A 13,685-nucleotide genomic window follows, 5' to 3' on the forward strand; every position below is an offset into this window, starting at 1 on the left:
TAGGTTTCACTACTCATGATTATAGAAGAAACACACCTCTGATATATAACATAAGATCCTCAAAATAATCATTAAATTAACCGCCGCCAAACTGCGTGGAGGTCACGTAGGAAATGTTTGGGTAAAGTCCTGAAGTCCCAAGTCTCAAACAAAAAACTCCCAACACAAAGTGTGCATAGTGAGTTTAAACGTATTGTAATTAAAGTCATCCAGATGGTAGTTGGATTAATCAATGAAGAGGCAGTATTTACCTTGGGATAGAAGATTCTGAAATCCAGAATGAGAAAATCCCCAAGGTGGGGGTGGGGACAGTTAATAAGAGCCCCTGGGAAAGGTCCTTTCAACGAGGATTGGAAAATAATACGTTTGAATTTGAATCTCTTTGAATATAAATCTCTCCCAACAGCAGGAAAAGGGTCCTCTAGCCCAGCAAGCTTCGTGCAGGAAGGGAGTAAACGGAACTGTAAAACAGCCCGCTCAGCTGTTTCTGGTTTGGGACTGGGCTCAGAGAAAGAAATCGCGATGCGGGAACTGAGTATTTGAGACACTCAAAATAACTCGAAGGGTCAAATAACGAACTCCAGGCAAAGCGTTGACAAGCCTCCCCCTTTGCAGCACCCACGCCGGGTTTCCGCTCAATTTCCCCTCCCTCTCGCGGGGCGAAGTGCAGGCGAGGCCCCTTCCCACGCGGGGCGCGGCGAGCGTGGACAGCTCCCCTTGGAGCAGCCGAGGGCGGGAAGTCCGCGGCCCGTTGGCTACCGCCGGCGGGCACCGCTCCGGGTTTCCGGAGCGGGCTGGGCCGGCAGGCCTCGAGCCTTCTCCGCCCCGCTGGCCTGGGAGAGGCGGCCGGTGGCGGTGGAGGCCTCGCGGGCCGCCCGCCTGGCCCGCGAGCCGCGAGCGCGGGGCGCCGAGGGGAGGCGGGGCGAGGCCGCGGGGCGGAGGGGGGCGGGAGGTGCATCCTGGGAAATCCACCAACATGGGGCGAAGCGGTCGCCGCCGCCGCCGCCGTGAGTCCCGGCCGCGGATGCCGCCGCTTCTCTGACGTCCGGCTGGGGCCTCGCCGCGCGCCGCGGCCTGGGTTCCCCCGGCAGAGACCGGCCCGCGCGCCCTCCGCCCGTCCGCCCGCCGGGGCCATGTGAGGGGGCAGCTCCCTCCGCCGCCGCCTCCTCCTCCTCTTCCTCCCCCCGCCCCCTCCCTCCCCTCCCGCCCCCCATACACAGGGCCCTAGAGGAGCCCCCACTGCTGCCCGCCCTCCCTACGCAACCCCCACGATGGACAGGAACTACGCGACCTCCGGCTTCGCCGACCCGCCGCCGCCGCCCGCGCCCCCCGCCGCCCCCGCCACCGCCAGCGCCGCCGCACCACCCCCCGCCCCCGCCTGGGCCTACGAACCCCGAGCCGCGGCGGCCGCCGCCGCCAGCAGCAGCTGCAGCAGCGGCAGTAGCCCCAGCCTCAAGGCCAGGTAGGGAGGGTGGGCGGCGGGGTCGTGATGGGCCAGGAAAGGCCGGGGATGCGTTTGGGGCCTTCGCCCCTGTGCAGCGCCGCCCAGGGGTCCGGGCCGGGCGGGGAGCCCTCCGCTCTTCTACCTCGCTCTTGCCCGCGCTGGGAGAGGCGGATGATGACTCCTATGAGGTGGTCTTGGGGTGGGTGGGGGCGCCCAGTGCAGGATTCGCGCTTAGGGCTGGTAGGGGACTGTGAGTAAAAGGGAGGGCTGGGCGGGAGTCGTGGGTCTCCGTCACCTCGCGGGTCTTGGGCTCTCTCACATGGTGAAGTTTGGGTTCGTGCCTGAACTGGGCGATCAGGGACACCCGGGACTGGCTTCGGGGGGGCGAGGGAGGGCTCCGAGGAGTTCCGGGCAGTGACATTCCATTGTATCGGAACGGACAATGTGGTCTTGGGGACCCCGGCAATGTGAGGGTGGGGGAGGCGCGAGAGGAAGAGGCGCCGAGCTGCGTCCCTGGCATTGGGGGACCCGGGAGGGCTGGGCTGCGGGAGAACCCCTGGGGCGTGGGGCCCGGGAGGGGGCCTGGAGGGGCGCGAAAGCTGCGACGGGGCTGGGTGACATATGTTTGCAGTGGTGGCCAAGATTAAGCTATTTCTCTTCCACGCGTTCAAAGTTACTCTTGGGTTTCCTCCCCTTTTAACAACAGCAGGAAGTAAGGAATCTCTTTTGCCTTCTGTGTCGTGGGGTGACTAAGAGTTGGGAAAAAATTGGGGGGGGTGGTCAGTGAAGGCCATAAAGGTTGAAGAACAGAAGCATGCTTCTCCATCTCGGCTTCTGAAACCCTGGTTCATTATGTAGCGCGGGGTTCAAGAGTTCATCTTTGCTCCATCATGACCAAGGAAATCTAAAATGTTGACTCTTACTAGATATTTAAGCTCGCGGGAAATGTGTAGTAGTGCCACACGGTGAAATGGTCCATTTGAATGATAACTGGAAGGCGTGGTCTGCTTTGGACGATTCGGGAGCGGGGTGTTTTAAAGCCACCTCTGCCGAACAATGCAGAATCTGGTAGGTGCCGCTTCTGATTACAAGGACCAGGGAATCCTGGGTTGCTAATGACTTCATCCTCAGCTACCAACGGGAAGCTTCGTGGCTTTATGATCTCATCAGATTTCTTACTATTGTCACGACAAAAGTGAACTTTTTTTTTTTTTTTACTTTATATGTTACAGTGTTCTAGGTTATCGTCCTTGTTTTTATGAAAGTTCCACCTTAATGATTTGGAAAATAATGTGTGAAGAGTAGCTGGTCTTTGTCTTAAATAATACCTTGGGATGATTGAGAGAGAATGAGAAAAATTTGATTCAAGAAAAGGGAAATAAGCTTTCTCAGAAAATTTTAGGTCCTTTGTTTAAAAGAGCTGGGATTAGAAAAAGAATAATAATGTGATGTGCCAATTTGGAGCTAAATAATTGCGGAAACTTTTCAGAAATAGTCATAACTTTGTATTATGTACTATTAAGACATTTTAAGGAGTTTTATGAAAGATGTTTGGCACTTTTCCCATTATTAATTTTTTTTTGGTGCTGATTCGACTATCATTTTTCAAGGAGCTTTTGCATTGAGTGCGATAATTTACAAATTAAAATTGCTTTCTCTTCAGTGAACGATGATAGGTATTTGTGCAGCATTTTTAATGTTTTAAATGAAAAGTATTTTATTAGGAAAATGGAACAAATTCTATCTAGTTATTTCTGTTATTTCTTTTAGCAGAATACTTCTGAGGCAAGAAACTAAAATCTACTTGTCATATTTTCCAAATGTTATTTATCAAAGTAACAAAGAATGACTTCCCAAACACATTTGAAAACAGTAAGTAGATTCATTTGGAAAACGTAATCTGAAAGAGGTTTATTTTCTGTTTTTTGGAAGTTATTGATTCTTAAATGCTAAGCCCCCCCTTTAAAAAAATATGTATTTTGGGGGTGGAGTCAACTAAATTTTAGCATAGAAAATGCAGGCTTTCCCCTTCCCCCACCAACTTGCTTTGTTAACATCTTGTGTTAGGATCAGGCCATCTGTACAGGGCTACACACACTTCTTAATTGTACCTCGTTTTATTCTTCAAATTGTGTAATGTCCTCTTTCATTTCAGTTGTATGGAAAATACTGAATCTGAAATATGGCCTGTAAATCTTTAAGTATTCTGCATTTTCAGAAGCCTATTCATATTTTTGTAACATTTCAGAAAGCTTTTTCATAATTCATATATCAGTTGAATGTTTTTGTTCCCCTTTGTGGCAGTTTTTTCTTGAAGGTGCAAATGAGTACTAGTTGTGATGATGTGATATGGATACTTATCCATAAAGAATTAGCCTGTCTGTCACCTTGTTTCCAGTAACCTATTCAGAAGCTAACAGATGGTAATGACATTCAGTTGTTACTGACATGTCCCTACATTGTGTCTTTGCTTAGTCCTGAAATGGAGGGTTTTCATTAGTTGATGGGGAAAGAACATGGTAAACAATTTGTCATTACTTTGGAATAATACTTTTTTTGTATAACATCTCTGTCAGGTATTAGGTATTTCTGTTGTTTTAACAATTAAAAAATAAAGAACTAAGGGGAAACTCGCAACATTTTACCGTAGGGTGTATAGAGAGTTTTCTGAAAATTTCTAAAATAATACTTGCTAAGTCAGTGGGAAATTCAAGGATAAAAATTGGTCTCACAAATCTCCATTTATTTGTGTTCTTCTCAAGTTAGTTTTAGGGACCGAATGAGCATATCTTTGCCTGTCGTGTTACAGTTGGAAATACTTTTGGTGGGGCTGTCTTAGATACTGTTAATACCTTGGCCTCCTTTTGGAAATAAGATGATCATCAGGAAGCTGCAGATCTGCTTCCTTTTCTCTACCTGTTATTTATATCTTGCACAGAACATCGAGAGGCTGTTTCATCATTGTGATGATAGATGTGTTTGTATTTGAATGTGCACCAGAAAGTGACTAAATAAAAATACTTTGTTTAAAGTAGATTTATATCTGTTTTTGTAACTTTGTCGCTTGAAATAGTCAATTTTTTTACCACCAGTTTTTCAAATTTTCTAGTATATAAGTTCTTTCTGATCATAGTATGAATGTGTAATGAGTGGGAGAGGTACCCTTCCAAAAAAAAACAAAAAAGAGATATTAGCTTCTCTAAAACTGGTCAGCTACTGGGGCGCCTGGGTGGCTCAGGCAGTTAAGCGTCTGACTCTTGATCTCAGGGTCATGAGATGGAGCCCTTAGCTGAGCTCAAACAGGGCATGGAGCCTGCTTAAGATTCTCTCCCTCTGCCTATTCCCCGCCCCAGGTGTGTTCTCTCTCTTAAAAAAGAGAAACAAAAAACCCCCCAAAAAACTGGTCAGCTACTCCAGTAAGGACCTTTTGAGTAAATTTTAAATCTAGAGTTTCCCTCAAGGCTTTTAGAAAAAAGACCTGGGGGGGCGCCTGGGTGGCACAGCAGTTAAGCGTCTGCCTTCGGCTCAGGGCGTGATCCCGGCGTTCTGGGATCGAGCCCCACATCGGGCTCCTCCGCTAGGAGCCTACTTCTTCCTCTCCCACTCCCCCTCCTTGTGTTCCCTCTCTCGCTGGCTGTCTCTATCTCTGTCGAATAAATAAATAAAATCTTTAAAAAAAAAAAAAAGAAAGAAAGAAAAAAGACCTTGTAAGATCACAATTTATGGGGAGTAGGGACAGTCCCAAATTAGTGAAAAGTTATTTCAGGCAAACTTCTTTTGTTCAGAAAGTATTTTCCCATAGAAACAATGTTGTGAGTAATAATAGCTATCATTTACTGAACTCATTTGTGCTAGCCACTGTTTTAAGTGATGAGCACATACAGACACACACACACTTAATGTTAACAATTCTTTGAGTAGGTATTATTTTTCCCTTCCTGTTATAAATGAGGCAACTGAGGCACAGAGACAGTAAGTATATATTTAAAGTGTAATGAAGTATTCTATACTTACAGCCATTTAGCCAGTAAGGCGGGGAGCCGGGATTTCAACCTGGACGTTGTGGATCTGAAGCCTGCACGTTTAATTACTGTACTGCACTGCTTCATAGTAAGATCGTCTGATAGTGCATTCTGACTATGTTATGGGTTAAATGAGCTTTTATGGCTGACCGGGTATCATTAGTATCCTTATTTCAATGTTCATCTCACTGTTGACTACTTTTTTCCCCCAATGGAAATGTACTTTCTTTCACTTCCAAAGCAGTGTACTTTGCTGGTTTTCCTTCTGCCTTCCTGGCTCACTGCTTTTCCCTGTTCTTCAATAGTTCTTACTCTTCTGATCTCTACATATTGTCGTTTTTTCCAGTGCTTTGGATTGATAAAATTTCTTGTGCTTTCTCCTGAGGATAATTGCATCCATGCCTATGACTTTATATATCATCTCTGGAGATGCCTGTGTATAGGTCTATAAGGCCCAAGCCTATTCTGATCAGCTAATCACATAACCTCTCTGAGCTTTTACTTGGTGATATCACGGCCGTGTAGTGATGAGCTCATGCTCTCTGCACCTGCCCCGCCTCTGCTTCTAGGGAGGCCTATCTCAGTAAGTCGCACCTCTGTCCGTCTAGTTGCTCAGGTCAGAACCTGGGAGTTGAGTGTGCTCAGTCACCAAGCCCTGCTGCCCTTTTATCTCTTAAGCATATCTTGAAATTGTCTGCTGCTTTCTGTTTCCACTGCTCCATCCTGACCCAAACCACCATAATTTTTCACAGTAACTGCCGTAGCCTCCAAACTAAATAATCTTGAACCTTTTCTTTCCTTCCCTCAATTAATTCTTCTCATAGTTGGGCCATTCTAAATTCCTTCCTACCTTAAAACTTTCATTCATCCACCTAGATACCTCCACCTAGATAACTCAACCCTTTCCCCACCTCTTAACCTGACTTCTTAAAGTATCTCATGTCAGAACCCTACTGCCTTCCAACCTCTGTCCCGTATTTTATGCGATGGTATGGATGTTTTCACAGTACATTTTATTGTACTTTCATATAATTCTTAGGAATACAATTATATATCTATATGCTATTTATGTAATAGGTATCTTCCTCTTCAGAATGGAAGCTCTTTGAGGGACACTGTTTCTTTTGCTTACTGCTGTATACTTGATACTTACTCTGCTGCCTGGTATATAGTTGGTGCTTAATACATATTTATGACATGATGGCCCAAACTCTTGAGTTAGTGTGGGAATGGGAAGCCCTTTTCTTGCTGCTTCAGCCTCTACTGCCATTCCCCATCTTTCCCCTCTACCCTGTAGTGGGAACCAAGATGAAGGGTTTAGGGTGTCCACGATCATCATTGTTTGAAGTGTGAAGATGTAGGCTGCTGCTTGCTTTCTACCTTTTGTCGCTGTGCTCTCTGAAACAATGAGTACCAACATGTATCTGGCAAAACCTGGTCCAAGTTTTTTTTTTTTCATTTATTAAACAAATATTTGAGTGCCCACAATACATGAGTCATGGTTGCCTTTATCCTCAAGTATTACATTTCTGTAGTGAAAGCATGAGAAATCAGATGACATTCATTCATTAGAATATACTGAGCATCTTTGAGTTTCTGTTACTGAGCTAAGTTCTGTGGGGTACCAAAAAAAAAAAAAGAAAGAAAAAGAAAAAGACACTGTCCTGCCTTTCGAAGAACTTGTCATCCAGAGGGGAGACAGGGTAAACACTTGTGCCTCTCTACTTGGCTTCTAAATGTGGAAGTGCCCAGGGGCTTGGAGTTCCATCCTTTTTCCTTCTCTCCTCACTCACCCTAGATGAAGTTGCCATTTAAATCAAATAACTTTCAAATCGATATCTCTATATTCGTATCTAGCTAGCTGCCTCCCTGTCATCTCCACTTGGGTATTGAGTAAAGATTTCAAACATAATATGTCCAAAACATGATTATCACCTTAACCCCCCAACCTGGTCCACCTTTAACCTTCCCTGACCTCAGTAAATAATACCACCATTTGCTTAGTAGTGCAGGCCCAAAAGATGGGAGCCATCTGTGATTCGTTTCTTTGCTCCCATATTCATTTCCTCAGTAAATCCTGCTGGGTTGATCTCCACATCAATAATTTCCCACATGGACTATTTCAGTTGCCTCCTATTGCTTTCCTTTCTTCCATTTTAACCGTTCTAGAGTTTATTAAATATAAATCAAATATAAATCAGGTAATGTCGTTACCCTGGAATGTAAAACATTCCAGCGTTACGCAGAGGAAAATCCGAAGTCTTTATCATGGCCCGCAAGGCCCTGTGTGATCTGAGCCTTAGCTTATTCTCCATCCTCATCATTCTACTCCCTCTACCATCCTTCAGCCACACGCTTTATGCCTGTTCCTAAAACATGCTAAGATTAAGATTATTTGTGTCCTAAGACTTTTGCACTGGCTGTTCTCTTTGTGTATTGTCTTCACAGGTCTTCGCTTTGCTGCTTCTTCTGGACCTCCAGGTCTTTTCCCAGATGTTACCACCTCACACAGGCCTTCTCTGAACGTGGAGAGGCCTTTCCTCTCTTTGTGCCTGAGGTTCCTTGTATTAAATAAGGAAACTTTTTAGAGTTCTTGAGAATTAAATGAGATAACTCAGAAAAGTGTTTAGAATGGTATCCACATTGTAAGCATATAGAATATTAGCTTTATTGTCAGCACTTAAAACAATGACACATTGTAAGTACCTGTTAAATATTCAGCAAATGAATTAAATAACTGTACTACTAGGCAGAGTATTTGTTTCTTTTTAAGAGTTACAAAAATGCTTTGGAGACTTAGAAGGAACAATTATATAAAGTTCAAGGAGAGCATGGAAGCATGTCAGGTATATTGCATACAACTGATCTGAATTATTGTTCATGCTGCATGAGTGGAATAAGGGATTAACACGAAGAGGGAGCATCCAAGAGCAAGTGTTACAAAGAGGGAGAAAGTGGAATCTGCTAGACCAGTTAAGGGCTGATCTTTGAACTGGCATGGCCTCACTTCTGCTACAGTCTACTGGTCAGAGCAGTCCTGGGCCCAGTGCAGAGTTATGGGGGAGAGACTGTACAAAGGTGTGTTTCATTGGGGGGGTCATCAGGGTAACACTCTACCACAGTGTGTTAGTGCTAGATTTTAGAGGGCTTTGATGACAGGCCGTGGAGTATAGCCTCTACATCAGTAGGAAGCTTTGAAAGGTTTTTGGGAAGGATGATGATGATGATGATGATGATGATGATGATGATATGAACAAAAAAAGTATTGTAATAAGATTATTTTGGCAGTTGAGTACATACTGCATTAGAATTGGCAGAGGGAGAAAACAGGATCCCAAATGAGAGACAATTCATCAGACCAGACAGGGGGGAGGTTCTATTAGTCAGTGCTCTCCAGAGAAATACGTGATTTGTTATGGATATGGATGGAGATGTATATGATAACTGTGATATCTATCTATTTATTAATGATTTACTATGAGGAATTGGCTCACACAATTATGGAGGCTGAGAAGTTCCATGCTCTGCTCTTTGCAATCTCGAGACCAGGAAACCTGTTGTGTAATTCAGTCTGAGTCCTAAGGCCTGAGAACCAGGGAAGACCATGACGTAAATCTGAGGGCAGGAGAATGAGGCAGGGAGCAGGGGTGGGGGTGGGGCTCAGATTCCTTCTGGGGAAAAGGAGGCAGAAGCAGTGCTTAATCTGGGTATCCTGTGGCCAGTGAAGGTGACAAATAAAATGAACCATCAGACTTCCACCCCTTATCAACTTTACACCTATAGGCATCTCTTTATTTTTTTTTTAAGATTTATTTATTTATTTTAAGGAGAGGGCAGGGAGAAGGGCAGAGGGAGACGCTTAAGCAGACTCCTCGCCGAGCATAGAACCCCACGCGGGGCTTGATCTCACAACCCTAATGTCACAATCTGAGCTGAAACCAAGAGTCAGATGCTCAACCGACCACATCACCCAGGTGCCCCTATACCTGTAGGCATCCCTTTAAACTTTTCTTAATCTCGAAATAAAGATAGCAAGATCATAATTTCTTCTAACATGATACAGCTATCTTGTGTACAACTGAAAACATGCTAATCCCTTCCCCAGGAGAGCAGATTAAGTCCTTTAGCTCTTCTCCTTGCTATCCCATAACTTAAATCTAGGATGTAAAATTAGCAATACTTTAAGTACTATGATAGAAAATCAGTACATTTTATGTCACATGATAAGGAAATAAGAGAAAAGAAAACAAATATATACACACAGACATACAAAAACATAAACAGGGGCGCCTGGGTGGCACAGCGGTTGAGCGTCTGCCTTCGGCTCAGAGCGTGATCCCGGCGTTCTGGGATCGAGCCCCACATCAGGCTCTTCCGCTATGAGCCTGCTTCTTCCTCTCCCACTCCCCCTGCTTGTGTTCCCTCTCTCGCTGGCTGTTTCTATCTCTATCGAATAAATAAATAAAATCTTTAAAAAAAAAACAAACAAAATAAGGAAGAAATAAGACATTACAGTCCTTGTTTCTTTAACCGGTTACATGCTTATAGCTGGTATCATAACAACCTCTTCCACTATGCATTCTGTTTGCCTTCAGCCAAGTGTCTCAGCTGGTTGTGGTTCTTTAGCTGGTGGGGTGACCCAACCTTCATTTCTAAAGGGTCTGTATCATTACTAGTCCTGCTTGGATTTAATTGTTGTAGTTTTCCAATGACTTTAATCACAGGGCATGGTAATACTTGAGGGTCACCTTAAGGGACCTCCTGTATTCCAGACATACTCATCCTTATTTCCATTGTGGAGTATTTCATTTTCCCCTTGATAGTCAGGATCATTCACCCCATCCAACACTGTTAACTCCCTTCTTTGCCTATTGGTTCAGTGACATGAGGAGCTCAAAGTAGCCAGATGGCAATCTTAACTTCCAGTTCAATAGAATCATTATTGGGTCTTCTGATGAAGCAGTCCTCCTGCTGGACCTTAGACCTCTAGAAGAGCAGAGCGTAAAGTCATTGGAACAGGAAGTAAAAATTTGGCTAGTGGCTCACTAGGGATGTTAATGAGCGGTGACAGTCCCAGTCTGCCCCTTGATTCCCAGACCCATGAAGCCTAGGAATCAGAGAAACTGTACTAGGCAACAGGATGCTGATTCAGAGCATATACAGCCTTCTGGAGAACCTTGCCCCAGTCCTCAAGATATTGCCACCTAGCTGGTAATAAAAAAGCCTTCAAAAGGCCATTCCACCATTCTGTCAAGCCGGCTGCTTCAGGTTGATGGGGAACACGGTAAGACCAGTGAATTCCATAAGAATGAGCCCACTATTGCACTTCTTTTGCTGTGAAGTGAATTCCTTGATCAGAAGCAGTGCTGTGTTGGAATACCATAATGGTGGATCAGGTGTTGGCATTCCATAAGTCCACAGATGATAGTATTGGCAGAATCACTGAAAACAGGGAAGGAAATCCATATCCAGAGTATCTATTCAAGTGAGAACAAAGTGTTGCCCCTTCCATGAGGGCAGCTGTTCAGCGCAGTCAGCTGTGTGATCACCCTGGGAAATGGTGTCCTATCAGAGGCTCAGTGTTGGTATCTGTTGCTGGCAGACTGGGTACTCCTCAGTGGCTGTAAGCACATCAGCCTTAGCGCGGGGAAGTGCATGTTGCGGAGCCCCTGCATGTCATCCATCCCGGCCACCATGGCCACTTTGCTCGTTAGCCCAGGGGCGGCTGGGGAAGGAGGCTCTCTAGTATCCACAGACCTGGTTATCCTATGCACTTGATTAAAATTCTCCTCTGCTGAGGTCACTCTTTGGTAAGCATTCACGTAGAAAACAAATATCTTCAATTTTTTTGCCCATCCAGACACGTATCCATATACCTTTCTTTGTCACCAATTTTCCAATCATGTTCCTTCCAAGCCCCCGGCCATCCAGCCAAACCATTGCTTGTACGAAGGCCAGAGACAACAACTTATCTTTCACCTTAGTAAGAATATCTCAACATATCCCGTACCACTGGACCCCTAGAATTTCACTGAAGTAGGGTGCCCCTGTGATATGCAAATGTCCTATCAATAAGTCTAGAGTAGTTGCTGCTTCCTGTTCATTCTGTCCAATCAGCATTAATATTATCAGTGTAATAGGCTTGTGTAATATCTTGTGGAAGGGAAAGGTGATCAAGATCTGTGTGAATTAAATTATGACTTAGGGGCAGAGAGTCGACATAACCCTGAGGTAAGACAGTAAAGGTGCATTGCTGGCCTTGCCAGCTGAAAGCAAATTGCTTATGGGAGGTATGGAGAAAAAGGAATTTGCCAGATCCATAGCTACATACCAGGTACTAGGAAATGTGTTATAATTTGTTCAAGCAATGAAACCACATCTGGTACAGGAGCTACAGTTGGATTCACCACCTGGTTAAACATAGAGTAATCTGCTGTCATTTTCCAAGACCCATCCACCTTCTGCGTAGGCCAAATAGTGATGAATGGGGATATGATGGAACTTACCACCCCTGCATCTTTCAAGTCCTTGATCGTGGCACCAATCTCTGCAATCCCTCTAGGAATTTGGTATTGCTTTGGGTTTAATATTTTTTGAGATAGAGGGAGTTGTAATGGCGTCCAGTTGGCCTTAACCCTCCATAATAACCCTCATTCCACAGGTCAGGAAATCAGTGTAGGGATTTATGCATTCTCAAACTTGGGAAATAACCATAGAACAGGTTCAAGGACCCACTTGACCCACTGTGAGATGGACTTGAGCCTGACCTCCATAAGTCCCTACTTGTGACTAGTGGGCTATAGTGATGTTTTCGGTCTCCTGAGATTAGTGTCAGGTTATAGCCCATATCCAGTAGTTCCTGAAAAGTCTGACATTTCCTTTTCTCTGATGTACAGTTACCTTGGTAAAAGGCTATACATAGGTCCCTTTGGGGAAGGCTGGGAGAAAGATGAGTAGTGTACGTTTTCAGTAATGTACTGTGGTCCTCCCTTGAGGGGACCTGGCCTCCCCTTTATTCAGAGGGTTCTGAGTCTGCAGTCTGGCCCAAGTCTGGGAATTGACTTAAGGGCTGTTTTTATTATTTGAATTAGGCTTTTGTTCACTTGACTTAGAAATTTTGTGCTTATACAGATTAAGAATTTGGTAGACTTCCTATCTATTTCACTTTCAAGGGGCACCATAATCAACATCATAGGTCTATGTGATTCAGATTGTTCTGATTTCTGCTTTGACTTTGCTGACCATTACGGTAATCATGTTTGCCTTTCCTTTGGTGGTTGAATGACTTGACCCAGCCATCCTGGAGTCTAATGACTCCCATTGTATTTAGGTTTCCCGATTGATTGACTGCAGTTTCTATGGTAAGATTTGGCCCACAGAGACACAGAAACAGGTGGTCTTAGAGCTCTTCAAGGATGCCAGGACACCCCCCCCCCCGAAATTTATTCCTCACAGTATTGGTGGAAGGTATGTCTTCTGGACCTTCCCAATGTGGGGAAGTAGGTCTTGACAAATCTACTGGAACATTCCAATCTCCATAAGCCTTTGAATCCCTTCTTCTACATTAAACCAAGGCATGTTGGCATTTCCAGTTCACTCATGGTAGCCACCTTTTAGTCTATTATCAGCTAACCAACCAAACTGCGAGAGCCTTTTCTGACTCCCTAAGCTGCAGTGTTCAATGCAGAATCTCTGCGTTGTGAGCCCATGTCTATGAATTTGGCCTGATCAAAGAATGTTATCATTAGATCCACACACATACCCATTCCCACACATCATCCTCAGATTTCTGTCTGTATAAAATAAAAATCCAGGTAGTTCTTTAAACAGTTTGTATATATGTATACAAACACACTTTGTCACGGACCTAACACATTGTACCTTGCCTTTAGGGACCTGCTGGGACTTGAGTCCTAGTTATAGGTCTAGAAGCAAAGCGAGGTGGTAGGAGTGGGTCCTGAGGAGACTCAGCATTGTCTTACATAGCTCATGCCTCGGGGGGAAGCCATTACAGTTTCATTAGGCAGTGCAGGGTTCATCCCTTCAGAAGGAGGGAGAAAGGATGCTTCCCCTGGCGGTGGGGAAACCTCTTCCTTTGGTAAAGACCAGTAAGAATTTAGAGGTCCAGTGTCCCCAGCTTCATCTGTCTTCCCACTCCTCCTCATCCCAACTTCCAGGATCTCATCCTTTCCCAATCAATGCTCTCACTTTAACAGTAG

At 44.9% G+C, this 13,685-nt stretch overlaps 1 protein-coding gene across 2 annotated transcripts in view; it reads left to right on the forward strand.

Annotated features, from left to right (window-relative positions):
• Positions 1–1,366: 1,366 nt before the first annotated feature.
• The window catches only part of QSER1 (glutamine and serine rich 1), a 74,230-nt gene continuing 61,911 nt past the window's right edge, over positions 1,367–13,685 (forward strand). The window contains exons 1-3 of one of the 2 annotated variants that reach the window (XM_048215701.2): positions 1,394–1,462; positions 2,371–2,512; positions 3,218–3,316. The gene's annotated coding sequence lies outside the window, so the exon portion shown is untranslated. Of the gene's footprint in view, positions 1,463–2,370; positions 2,513–3,217; positions 3,317–13,685 lie in introns of both variants that reach the window. The other variant, XM_026512161.4, reaches the window with a different exon arrangement.

This window comes from Ursus arctos, unplaced genomic scaffold, assembly GCF_023065955.2.
Source record: "Ursus arctos isolate Adak ecotype North America unplaced genomic scaffold, UrsArc2.0 scaffold_23, whole genome shotgun sequence".
In the NCBI taxonomy this organism is placed as follows: Eukaryota; Metazoa; Chordata; class Mammalia; order Carnivora; family Ursidae; genus Ursus; species Ursus arctos.